The 14,163-nt window shown below is 37.0% G+C and overlaps 1 pseudogene; it reads left to right on the forward strand.

Annotated features, from left to right (window-relative positions):
* The first annotated feature begins 4,450 nt into the window (after positions 1 to 4,450).
* LOC122753687 lies at positions 4,451 to 13,874 on the forward strand (annotated as a pseudogene).
* Positions 13,875 to 14,163: the final 289 nt, after the last annotated feature.

Below are 14,163 nucleotides of genomic sequence, written 5' to 3' on the forward strand. Positions count from 1 at the left end.
GGTTATTATTAGCTGATATTTATGTAAAGAATACCACATACTGCCTCCATTTTAAGTCTAATTCAATATTATTTTTTAATTTATTGTATCACTTCTCCAGAATAATAAAACTTGTGACATATTTCATGAGAAATATTTGTGATAAAATCAATTAATTCATTCCCACCTGCTTTCCTGAACATGTTTCCATCATTCATTCTGCTCTTCACTTTTACTTTCTAATATATGTAGTTGAAGCTTTTGCATAGTATTCTAAGACAAGAGTTAATCAATCATTTAAATATATTTCCATTGTCATGCTTATCTAGAAGGAATATTCACCATGCTCACTAATTAAGATAATGACAGTTTGACACTTTCTACATTGATTAGGCTTTTTTTTTTTAATTTCAAACCTCACTGTAGCAACATGCTAGATCAAAATACAGTCCCAGAACAAAAGCTAGGAAAAATGAAAAGTACATGAAATGTTTTATTTTCCCCTATATTCCCTCCAACTCATATTAGATTTTCTTTATCCTCTTTTTCTGTTGAAGGTATCCAATGTTCTAATTATTTTCAAGACTCATTTATCTAGAAGCTGGCAAAGTATTTTACTTAAATATTTCTTGAATATACAGAGTAGTGGGAAGTGAGCCCATCTTAAAGCCAGGAAGACCTGAATTCAAGTCAAACATTTTATATAAATATTTACTTTATGACACTAGGAGAATTACAGAATTTCTCAATATTACAGACAAGTCCCTAGGACTGCAAGTTGCCAAGATTGCATTGTCACCTTGCATTGGTAGAAGGAGTGATATTATTTTAGAGTTCACTAAAAAATGAAATCATAATTTTTATCTCTCACCCTATCCCTTTTAATGTATGCATTATTTTTTAATGATGGGGAAATCAATGTAAACAAGATTACAAGAGAAGTAGAAAACTGGAAAAGAATTTTTGAAACAAATATCTCTGATAAAGGCCTCATTTCTCAAATATATAGAGAACTGTGTCAAATTTATAAAAATGTAAATCATTCACCAATTGATAGTTACTCAAAGCATATGAACAGGTAGTTTTCATACAAAAATACACAAAGCATTCTATAATCATGTGAATAAATGCTCTAGATCATTGTTGATCACCGAAATGCAAATTAAAACAACTCTAAGGTATCACCTCACACCTATCACAAGGGCAACTATAACAAAAATGGAGGATATTTTATCTCTACCTCATCTGACCTTCACAGTCCTCAATATGACCCACTTCCTTGATCCCAATGTGCAGAGGATAATTTTGCCATGTCTTCTCCCTTATTTGACAATGGCTGCTACCATATAAGATCTTTTTTTTTTTTAGAACTTTTATAATAGGACTTTTAATAAACATAGATACTTTTAATGCCAAAAAAGCATCACTCTTCCATGGCATATAGGTATTCATTTTGTGATGTCTAGTTTTATATGTTAGGGTCAAAACAGCCTTTAGTGGATATTGACACAGGCATATAGATGCCTTGCCCCAGGTCTGCCTGTACCTTTGCTTCTTTATTTTCATGAAGATCTGCCTTTTTTCCCTCCCTTCTCCCTCATCTTCCTCCCTCCCCCTTGAAAGAATAAGAAAAACAAAACCCCAGTTAAGAAACATCTTGTTGGGAGCAGCTAGGTGGCACAGTGGACAGAGCACTGGCCCTGGAGTCAGGAGGACCCGAGCTCAAATCTGGCCCCAGACACCCGACACCCACCAGCCATGCGACCCTAGGCAAGTCACCCAACCCCAACTGCCTCACCAAAAAAAAAAAAGTATAAGAAACATCTTGTTGGATTTCTTGATCATTATTTGGTCTCGTGAGAGTTTCAGGATTTTTGCTGGTGGAGGTATGTGGGAGCTAGATGGCCAGCCTCCAGTCAGGCTGCTATCTTGTGTGTGTGTATGTGTGTGTGTGTGTGTGTGTGTGTGTGTGTGTGTGTGTGTTTTGTTTTTTTTGTTTTTTGGTGAGGCAACCCTGGGCCAAATGACTTGCCCAGGGCCACACAGCTAGCAAGTGTCAAGTGCCTGAGGCAGGATCTGAACTTAGGTCCTCCCGACTCTAGGGCTGGTGCTCCCTCCACTGTGCCACCCAGGTGCCCCTCAGCCTGCTATCTTGGCTGGAATTGCCTCCTTCATTAAGCTTTAGTCAGATATTCTCCCCCACATTTATTTCTTTTGTTCTGGAATTTCCCCATATGTGATCATAGGATCATAGATCACAGGCTGTTATTTTACATATGAGGAAACTGAGGCCAAGGGAGGTTAAAATGAGTTGCCCAAGATTACAAGAGTAGTAAATGTCATAGATGAGATATCACTGAATCACAAAATATAGGAATTGGAAGGTACTTCAGGGCCATCTCATCCAACACACCACCACATAACATAGCTAGCTTCTGCTTTGTTGTTATTCAGTCATTTTTCAGATGTGTCCAACTCTTTGTTGACCCCATTTGGGGTTTTCTTGGCAAAGACTCTGAAGCAGTTTCCCATTTCCTCCTCCAGCTCATCTTACAGATAAGGAAACTGAGGAAAACAGGGTGAAGTGACTTACCCAGATAGTATTTGTCTGAAACCAGATTTGAATTCCGGGAAGAGGAGTCTTCGTGACTCCAGATTTGGCACTCTATCCACTGCACCACCTAGCTGCCCTAACTTTTTTTTTTGGTGGGGCAATGAAGATTAAGTGACATGTCCAGGGTCACACAGGTAGTAAGTGTCAAGTGTCTAAGGTTGGATTTGAAGTATGGTTTAATCTGCATTCAGAATCCACATTCTGAAGAACATTTTCCATCATAAGTTTGTTAGAATTGTCTTGGATCATTGCACTGCTGAAAACATTCTTGAAACAGAGAGACTACTGAAGGGGAATGAATTACCTTTTGATGGTGAATTGTGCTTGGACTTTTCTCTTCTTAAAAAACAAAGCATTGGGGGTTACTGCAAATCTGTGTGCATTGAAATGCTGTAAAACTTTCTACTAAACAGATTGTTGATCAGTCTGAGAAGTTTAGCACATTTTTTTTTTGGTAAGATAGTAGGGCTTTTTTGCTTCGCTTCCTAAAATGTATATGTGTTTGTGTGTGTGTGTGTGTGTGTGTGTGTGTGTGTGTGTGTGTGTGTGTGTGTGTGTGTGTGTGTATAGAGAATAGATAGATAGATAGATAATAGTAATCTGCCTCCCAGGGCTCTGGGAGGATCCGATGAGATGTGAAGCTTAGTTTCTGAGTAGGTACTTGCTTCCTTGTGTTCTTTCACATCCTATCTCATTTGCTCATGTTTGTGTTAACCCTTGCAGCCTACTAAAAACCCAGACCCTTTACAGACAAACTGCTTTAGTTTTGAATCCAGATATAAGACTTATCCTTGAGCCCTATTCATTGTCATCTGCATTTGATTCAGGGCAGTCCTCTAGCTTGTTGAGTTCTTTTGGAATCCTTACTCTTAGCCACTGTGTTCTTTATCTCTATCCCTATCCTGCGTGACCTGTTGCCTCCTCTTACAGACTGGACTTGAACTCAGGTCCCCCTGAATCCAGGGCTGGTGCTCTATCCTCTGCCCTAACTTCTGATAGAGATCTCCTGTGAGTGGGAACTTACCACCTCTTGAGATGTCATTCCACTTTTGGACAGTTCCAGTTGCAAACACTAAATGGGGCCACGAAGAATCAGATGTTTCTTTTCATGGACACAACTAAATATCCCCCCTTTCTTCCCTTGCTCCCCATAGAAAATGGGGTTGGGACCCTTCATTTTCCTGCTTACCCTCCTACATAACCCTGCAGACGTGGGACTAATACTGAGTAAGAACTGTCCCCTCCTTAATTCTTCAAGCTGTACTTGGATCTTCTGACTCTGCCAGAGCCAGTGCTCTTTCCAGTATAACACACTGCCTGCCGCAGTATACCCTCTGAATCTCTAGTACCAGTCTCCCCACTCCCTTTTACACTATCCTCCAGAACCAAGCTTTAGTATGGGCATCATCACTCCACGTCTGCTGATACCTAGGAACTGTCAAAATCCCTTTCTTCCTTTAGTTTCCTCGGGGTGATTTTGTGCATTTGTATATTAATATTGGAGGTTACTTTCTTACATTTTGTGTCCTGAAGACTTCTGGGTGTCTCAAATGCTGTTTTTCTTTTCTTTTAGTTACTTTTAAGGATATATATGTATATATGCATGTGTGTGTGTCTGTGTGTATGTATATGCTGTTTTCTCCCTAACTCAAACATACTTATTGATTTTAAAGCCCTTTTGATTAGATTTGCAAGATACTAGGCAAAGATGTTCTTGCCAACTCTTGCTAGGTAACACCATTCCTGGACAGGAACCTGTTATTCTTACATTTTAAGATCTAGAAATTCAAATCCCTCTGTCATTTTAGCCAGCTGTTTACTTCCCAAATGAGTTTTCCTCTTCTTTATTTGTTTTCAATGGCCACAAGTGAGGTAAAATCCACCTGTGTCCCTGTGGTCCTTGGTTTCTTGCTCTCATTCTTGAGACTGAGAGACTACGGAAGAAGAATGAATTCTCTTTTGATGGTGAATTGTCCTTGGACTTTTCTCTCCTAAAAATACATTTCCATCTGCACCTGAGTCCTTTAGCCGTGGAATTCTGGTTGGTCATTGCACGGATCCTAAATGCTGAGGCCTCTCCAACATATTCCTCTTTCCAGTGCTGTTGCTGCTGCTGTTATAGATGTATAAACTGTTCTCTTGGTCCTGCGCATTTCAGTCGGCCAGAGCTCATACATGTTTTCTCAAATCAGTGCTCGATGACCACACGGGCCTCTCCCGCGCCCTCATCGCTGCTCTAGGTCAGCTTTTCCGGCTTCTCTGTTTCCCATCCGCCGTCACAGCCGCCGTCACATCCGCCTTGCGCTTCCTCCCGCGAGGAGCCATGGCGCCCGGGCCCTGGCAGGCGCGTGGGTACCAAGCACGTGTAGATGGCCGAGACGGAGTCCCCGCGCAGCCGGGCTCAGCGACCCAGAACTCGAGTGCGCAGTCTCCAGCCCTGCCAGTCCCCCGAGATCTTTTCATACTTGAATGCCTGAGGTAGGGATAAGAGGAATGTGTTTTCTTATTGCCTCTGACTGCTCATGTTTAACACATGAAAGATGGATTGTTTCAGTTCCAGTGCCACTCTACCTGATCAGGGCAAGCTGTCAATCATCACATGCTGGTCCCCAAATAAATTTTCCCAAGTCAATAGAATTGTTAATTATGATTCTGATTATCTGGTAAAACAGCACTAATATACTAGTATATGCAGAAGGAAATCAGTAAGGTATAATAGAATAAAAATGCTAGATTGGAATTAGAGAAATTAGGTTATGCATTTATATATCTGCTTTTTCATCTTGGTTGACTCCAGGTTTCTTTTTTTTTTTTTAAATGAGGGGTTGCAGTAGTTGACCTCTAGGATCTAAAATCAAGAAGTGATAAATGATTTTACAAAAAGGATGCTCAAAGATGAAAGCTTTCATGAATTAGAAAGCATTTAGAAGAATCCTTGAAATCTAGTTAGAATTTGGAAATATGGGGGGGAAAGTGGGTTATTCCAAGCTGGGTAAATAACAAAGAAAAAAATCAACATAGTACCTAGTGGAGAATGAGGAGCATAACCTGACTAGAGCAGAAACAATATGTGAAGAGGAAAGTGGGATAGAGCTGAAGCGACTAGATTATGGATAGATTAAAAAAACCATTCAATGAAGTTTGAACTTCAAGTATTTAAAAAAGAGAACCTTTGCAAGATTTGAATTAGGGCAGCAAAAGTTATGATGAAAGCAACATGATACCCTGGGAAAATTATTCAATGTTATGTCAAAGCATCTAAATTTAATACTTGGCTGTTTCACATTTAATCTTTGTGACCATTTAGAAATCACCTAAGTTTTTTAGGATTCAGTTTCTTCATCTCTAATATGATGATGTTGATAAGATTGTCCCCAATGTCCTTACAAACTCTAGATCTATGATCTTATACTAATTTTTTTTTTTTTCGGTGGGGCAATGAGGGTTAAGTGATTCGCCCAGGCTCATGCAGCTAGCTAGTAACAAGTATCTGAGGCAATATTTGAACTCAGGTCCTCTTGATTCCAGGGCCAGTGCTTTATCTACCATGCCACCTAGTTATCCCCTTATACTAATTTCAATGTCAAATTAAAATGATTCTAGGAAAATAATTAATTATTTTTGGCTTTGTTTAGCATCTAGCATTGTTCCTGGCACATGGTCAGTACTTAATAAATGCCTGTTAAATTGAATTGAACCTAAAATTGTTATAAACATGGATTAAATCTGGGGAGGGAGAGATTTCAGAGACAACTGCCAGGAAGAATTTATTGTAGTAATAAATTATATGAGATGATTAGAACTTAGATTACTATGATGGTGTTAGATTTGGAGAACTAGAAAGAGATATAAGATAAACTATATTTGAGAGAGACCACATGTCACTGTGGATGTGGATTTACAATTAGATTATTTTGAGTTATAAACCGAGATATCTTACTAAGAACATTTTATAAGCACCTAACTACTCTGGAATATGTAATTTTCTTCTCTGAAATAGCGGTTGGAAGGAAGTGGATGGGCTAGTTGATATAAATAATCTCTTGGTAAGTGACTATATTTAAGGAATGAAGAAGGGAGATGAAGCAAAAATCACTCCAAAATCTTTAATTTATGAGACTAAGAGAATGATGGTACCATTGAGAGAAATAATGGTAAAATATTGGGGAGGGTTTAGCTTATTTCATCTATTTCATCTAGATCAGATAAAAATAATTCATAATGCATACTTTCAATTATCTCTAGAGATCTAGAAAGCTAAGAAGCTCTCCCAGGATCATAAACCCAGATTATGTGAGAGAGAGAACTTCTTTACTTTAAGGAAGGCTCCCTATCCAGTATGGCATACTACCTTTCAAAGTAGCATTAATTCATATGTATGTATTACATCCTGGCTTCCTTACAATAACAAAGTGAGGTACAAATATGAAAGGCAAAATGATTACCTTTCTTTGTATATAACATTGAGTTTAAGATGATGATGTAAAATGCAAATGATTAAGTAGAAATTGGAGAAGATGAACTGGTGCTTCAGTGAAAGACTGAGATTGGGAATTGCTGAGAATAGAGGTCATACAAAATTGAGATGAAAGCAATGATGAATGAGAGAGGTCATCTACAGAGAGAGAACAGAGGAATATCCTTAGTGATGGGGGAGTCTGGAGAGGTCAATGCTCAGTTTTTAAGAGGTAAAAATTAAAAAATCAGTCTTGTTAGAAAATCATAATCTTTTGCCATATGGGTATAGTAAATTTCCTTGAAATTCCTGAAATCACACCATATAGGTGTACAACTCTTTTTCTTTCTTCTACCAGATTCAAATAGCTCTATGCTTCTGTTAAAAGCAAATATTTTAAAATTTACTTTTCTTTGTCATTTTAAGCATTCTTAACAAAAATAATGAAGTTGATTTTAGAATAATTGTTTATGTTTTTTGTAACCATAAATGATTTCCAATAAGAATTTTTTGAAATTGTCCATATTTCCATACATCTGATCCATAGAAGACTGTTCATCTTTAAAATTGCATTTACTTTTTTCTTATTTAAGTCAGTATGAGTTCATCAATAACTAGTCATTACTAATTGTATTCATTTCCTTTTGGGTTTTTTGTTTTGTTTTGTTTTGTTTTTAGTGAGGCAATTGGGGTGAAGTGACTTGCCCAAGATCACACAGCTAGTAAGTGTTAAGTGTCTGAGGCCGGATTTGAACTCAGGTACTCCTGACTCCAGGGCCAGTGCTCTATCCACTGTGCCACCTAGCTGCCCCTTATTCATTTCCTTTTAAGACAACAATTCTATACATGTAGATTTGAAATAGTCAACCCAGATTTCAGTAAAATCTTTGCAAAATTTTTTCAGGATATATTTATGGTAAAAATGTAGAAAAGATGAAAGCACAATTAAGGGTGTTGGAAACTAGTTGAATGCTTGAATTCATCAATTTCAAACAGAAAATAGATATCTAGTAGATTGCCCATGGATCTGTGTTTATACTATTCTCATTAACATCTTTTTTTCAATAACTTGTATGGAATTCCTATCAAAATTGTAGATTACATGAAGCTAGGGAGGGTAGCTTACATACTGTTTGACAAAATCTGTATCAAAAAAGAAAAAGAAAAACTTCAGAAGTAGAAGCAGCATGTTGGCATTAAAATATTATATCAGGGCGGGAAATGTGTCTTGCAATTTGTTAAAGCATTTTCATGATACAGAATGGAGATGGCATGGCTAGGGTGACATTTAGAAAGCTCTAACATCAGAGGACAATCTTGAATAAGATTTTATTCATGCTTCCTGCCTCTGGAATGGAAATTAACTCTACATAATGGAGAAAAGTCAAATGGTTTTATGGTATGAAACTTTTTGTGGGCTAATTCCTTAAAAATAGAATTCCAAGTCCCGTTTTGAAATTCACATTGCCTCTATGTTTTTTTTTTTAGTATGCTGATTGATTTTGACACAAGAATCTATTGGTCTCTTATGATTCTCTCTTTTTGTAGAAGAATGACTCTTACAACTCATTAAGACTAATGATTAAAAATACATCTTTATTCCCAATTGTTCCTATTTCTATCATAACCTTGCTTCAGCAGTCAGCATGTCTGTGTCGTCCAGCTAGGCAGCTAGGAGATATAAGGTATAAGTAAATGACTTATGGTCATGAAGACTTGAGTTTGAATCATGCCTCAATTGCTTCCTAGCTGTGTGGACCTGGGCAAGTAGCAGTCTCTTTTTAGGATCAGTCAACTAATTTGTAAAATTCAAATAATAATATACATCTACTTTACAGAGCTGCTAGCCAGATCAAACAAGAAGATGTATGTAAAGTGCTTTGGAAACCTTTAAATACTATACAATATTTAGCTACTACAATAATGCATCTTCAATGTCTCCTTTGCCAGTGTCTTCTGCATTCTACAAACAAACATAATCAGGTAAAGACTCAAAAATAGAATTCAAAACAAAGCAAATAACCTTTTTTTGATATTTCTGCCCTATTCAGATGCCATAGTTTCTTTCTTTTCCATTTTACTGATAAACATTCCTTAAAAATTACCTAGGCCCAATGCTTCTGATTCCTCATTTCTCATGTATTTGGTTTCTGCTTTCATCACTCTGCAGAAACTACTCTTAAAAATCTTCAATTGCTTCTTTTTCATCAATATTTTAGTCTTTTCTAGTTCTTACCCTTCTTTACCTCATTGTAACTTTTAATATTAGTTATCTATCACTCCCTTTTTTTCAATTTTCTATTCTGTTTTCTCTTGTCTTCAGAGAATTTTAATTTTTATAGTTCTCTTTTTCTTATTATTCCTTCTCTGTCTCTTGAACTGGTTCTTCATCCTCTTCCTGGAACCTTGACCTAGGTTCAGCTCAAGGATTTGTTCTTGTTTCTCTTCTCTGTCTAAACATTATCTCTTTGTACTCTCATTTATGAGCAGTTTCTTTAACTTTTATGCAGTTAACTTCCAAATTTATATCTCCATTTATGAACTTCCTTATGAGATTCATACTAAGTACTTTTAGAATACATAACCTGCATGTCCTATTGTCACATTAAACTCGAGGCTTTAAAACATATATTTTCCTCCACAGGTATTACTCATTCTCTAAAATATGCATTCCAACACAGAGATTGTGCTTAATAATTGCTTGTTGATTGAATGACACATCCCTATTTCTGTCTCTGGTGCTCTCATTCACCCTTTATATTATATCCATAATGTTCTTCATTTTTCTGTTCATATTCTCTTTCTTTCTTTCTTTCTTTCTTTCTTTCTTTCTTTCTTTCTTTCTTTCTTTCTTTCTTTCTTTCTTTTTTTGTGGGGCAATGAGGGTTAAGTGACTTGCTCGGGGTCACACTGCTAGTAAGTGTTAAGTGTCTGATGCTGGATTTGAACTCAGGTCCTCCTGAATCCAGGACTGGTGCTCTATCCATGGTGCCACCTGGCTGCCCCCTAATGTTCTCTTTCATCCTTTTTTAGCCTTTATAGACAATGATAAGTCCTTGTCGTAACTCTCACTAAAACAGGAGTCAAGCCCCCTAGGCAAAGACTATGTAGTTAAATCTCTCCCTCAAGGTTGTTAGAGGCCCATTGCATCTTGTCCTCAGTAGAAACAAACAAACAAAAAAGACTGAGTTGCCACCATAGATTTCTTCCTTTTCTATCCTCAGTTCTTCTTCAACAGCCAAACAAAAGGTACATAGCAAGCAGACTGGAAAAATAGAATTTTAACAGAATACATACTTTTGTTTTCAATTCAGGTTTCCTTCCCTTCTCATAAGACCCCTCATTTCCTTCATTCCACAGAAAAAAATCTTTCCTGTACATAAATTTGGTCAAGGAAGCTTCTATAATTACACACTTCTGTGACTTTCCAGGCTTCATTTGCATCACTGAACTTTATACAGTCAAATGGAAGTATGCTTTGCCTATTGAGCAGAAAGTATAAGCTATCTTTTTGTCTTTGTTCAAGCTGTTCTCTATGCCAAGAAGGCACTGTGGTGTATTAGAAAGTACACTGGATTTAAAAATCAGAGGACCTAGAGCCAAATCCTGCCTTTGCCACTTATATCCATGTGGTCTTGGTCGAGCTTTAAAACTACTTTGAGTCTCAATATCCTTATCAGTAAAATGGTAAGAAATGGACTAAGTGTCTTCTGAAATCTCTCTTAGCTCTGACTTTTTAGGCCCATAATAATAACTAAGATTTATATAAAGCTTTAAGATTTTGAAAATGTCTTACCCCCTTTGATCCCCACCCAACCCTTTCTTTTTCTTTCTTTTTCTTTTTTTTTCTTTTTTTTAAAAATTTTTTGCAGGTCAGTGAGGGTTAAAGTGACTTGCCCAGGGTCACACAGCTAGTAATTGTCAAGAGTCTGAGGCCGGATTTGAACTCAGGTACTCCTGAATCCAGGGCTGGTGCTTTATCCACTGTGCCACCGAGCTGCCGCCAACCCTTTCTTTTTCATGGTTACATAGTGTCTAAGGGAGGATTTATGTAAACTCACTCCAAGTTTAGTATGCTATCTACTATACTACCTCCATGCTTACATAGTTGTGGAAGTTCAAATCCTACTCAAGCCTTAGCTTTCTATTTAATGCTTCTTCTGCCATGAACTCTACACTGGCTTCTCAGTCAATAATTATTTACCACCACCACCCCCCAGACACTAATGGAACACTGTATTTTAAAAATAGATGTATTTTTCATGTACCACATATTACAATAATCTGTAAATATCTTTTATTTGATTATAGATTGTCAAAATCATGGAGTAAAAGACCATACAATCCAGTTATATTCTAATGTCTCACTCCTCTAGGGATATAATTCTGAGATTTCATAGGCTATGCCAAAGAATCATAAGCATTGGCAAATTCTATCAATCTGGGTCCAGTGACAGACTATTTTTTCCCATTCAAGTATAAGCCTGGATAAACAAACAGATACTTATAATTTGGTAATTAGGTGCTGAATTAGTTGGCTATATGATATTGAGACTGAATTAATATAAGCAAGTGTTCAAAATATAGAAATATATAGGTCCACTAAATATTGTATTGGGTAAATATTTTGTGGAGTATTATGTTGAGTTCCAGCTACGTCATTTTATCTAGAAAATAGAACAAAAGAAGGTGGATAGTAGGTTGGTAGAAAATTATACCATTACTCGAAGGAAATTCAAATGTTTAACATAGAAATAAAGAGTGGTAATATAGTCTTGGTAACTGTATTCATATAAAAAAGGGCTAACATATGCAAGATGAATTAGACTTGTTTGACTTGGACCCAGAATATAGAACCATAAGCAATGAATAAAGTAAAAATGAGGCAGATTTTGGCATACATCCTAATAATTGTCATTGTCCTAAGGTGCAATGGGATATGACAGGAGATAGTGAGTTTCCCAACAATGGAGAGTGTCACATGTAGAGGAAACATTTGCCCAGATATAGGTCCTACTCAAGATCGTTAAAGTCTCTTCCAACTCTGATATTTTGTGGTTCTTAAACATAACCAGAAATAGTTTGAATTCAATTGAGAACAAGGGAAAAAGAAGCAGTTGAGAAATATCTTAGGAAGTCTTATTCTAAGGAAGCATGCATGAAAGAGGGGTGGTATTTTAAGATTTTAATTTTAACAATGAAGGGAACTTGATGTTATGATACAAAGTTTGGTGACTAAGTATAGAATATGTCTAAACATGTTGTTAAAAAGTATTTCTAATATTGCACCATGGTAAATAGGGTATGTACAACAATCAGGGATTAGATATATTAATGTTTGGTGCAGAATAAGTCATAAAAGAATTCAATCACCTTTTGGATAAATATATAGGAGAAAATGTTGTAGAGTCATTTCTATGAAACTAGTTGCCAATTCATATTCTTTTGGTGTTAGCGGAGTTTGAGATACATCACAGCTGTAGTTTATTGCCAAACCTATCTGTTGTTTAGGGCAAATCATTGAAAACAGAATTTTCAGTACACGTCGATAAAATATTTACAAAACATTTAACTTTTAAAATACAGATATAAGGGGCAGCTACATGGCACAGTGTATAAAGCACCAGCCTTGGATTCAGGAGGACCTGAGTTCAAATCCAGCCTCAGATACTTGGCACGTAGTAGCTGTGTGACCCTGGGCAAGTCACTTAATTCTCATTGCCCCACCAAAGAAAAAACAGGTATACATGCCTAAAACAGGTTTGTTTAGGTTTGCTTTCACTCTTTTTGAGTACTTAAAAGGCAAAATAATGATACTTATCAAGGTCACTGAAAAAAGGTTTCCTTCTCTGTCCTAGAAAATGTCCTGTACATAAGCAGAGAGTTTAAAAACAAGAATAAATAAGTATTCCCATAAATAAATGATTCTAAGGTGAAGTCTTCCATATTCTCTTTCTTGTAAATAAATTATACTTATTTAATAAAGCTTCAGGAAAATGCTATATTGTGAAGTGAGCAGAATGAAGACAACATTATACAGAGACCATAATATTATTTAATGAAGACCTGTGGGGCTGGGTTGGGGAAAATGGCGACTTCGGGGAAAGTGGGGTCTTAGGCAGTGGTGGCATTACTGAAGAGGCATTTATGACTTTCTACAGTGAAGTAAAACAAATGGAAAAAAGAGATTCTGGTTTAATGTCAAAAAAATAAATTTGAAAGACTGCATGGATCATATGATTTTAACTTGAACCCATTTGAGGTTCTCCAGATAGACCCCAAAGTGACAGGTGAAGAAATCAAGAAGTGGTTCAGGCAGTTAGCCATATTGGTGCATCCTGACAAGAACCAGGATGACACAGAAATAGCACAGAAGGCTTTTGAAGCTGTTGACAAAGCCTACAAGCTGCTCCTGGATCAGGAGCAGAAGAAGAGGGCCCTGGACATCATTCAAGCAGGAAAAGAGTATGTGGGAAAAAAACAGCTAAAGAAAGAGGAGCAGCCTGCAAATGTGGAAGAAGATGACCTCAAATGGTTCAAACAAGCAGTTTACAAACAGACAATGAAGTTTTTGCTGAATTAGTGATCAAGAGGAAAGAGAGAGAAGCTAAAGAAATGCACAAAAGGAAACAACAAAGCAAAGGAGATCAAAGCACAAGAAAAAGCAAAGAGAGAAAGAGAGTGGCAGAAAAAACTTTGAGTAAACTTGACATGGGCCTGTGGACAGTTGGAAAAATTTCCAGGCAAACACAAAGGGAAAAAAAAGAGAAGAAAAATTGGACCTTCCTGAGGCCACCCAAAGTTAAAATGGAGCAGTATGAGTAATGTGTGGGCATTAGCAACAGAGCCTTTCCCTCCCTTTGCTCTCTTCCCCTTCCTGTTTGAAGGATTCATCCCCTACATAGAATAGTATTGGCTTTTTAGTCCACTGGTTTTCAGTACAATTTAACATCTATTAGAGTAATTCTTTTGTACATGGAAACAAAGGGCCTGTTTATTAGTGGCCTGGCCCAGTCCCTCCATTGAGGGTGTGGGAGGGGAGGGCACTGCCCATCTCTGTTGCTGTTTGTAATTTAATGTTTTGTACTTCACTGAATTGTGACCTTTATGAAGT

Source organism: Dromiciops gliroides, chromosome 1 (genome assembly GCF_019393635.1).
Source record: "Dromiciops gliroides isolate mDroGli1 chromosome 1, mDroGli1.pri, whole genome shotgun sequence".
NCBI classification, from domain to species: domain Eukaryota; kingdom Metazoa; phylum Chordata; class Mammalia; order Microbiotheria; family Microbiotheriidae; genus Dromiciops; species Dromiciops gliroides.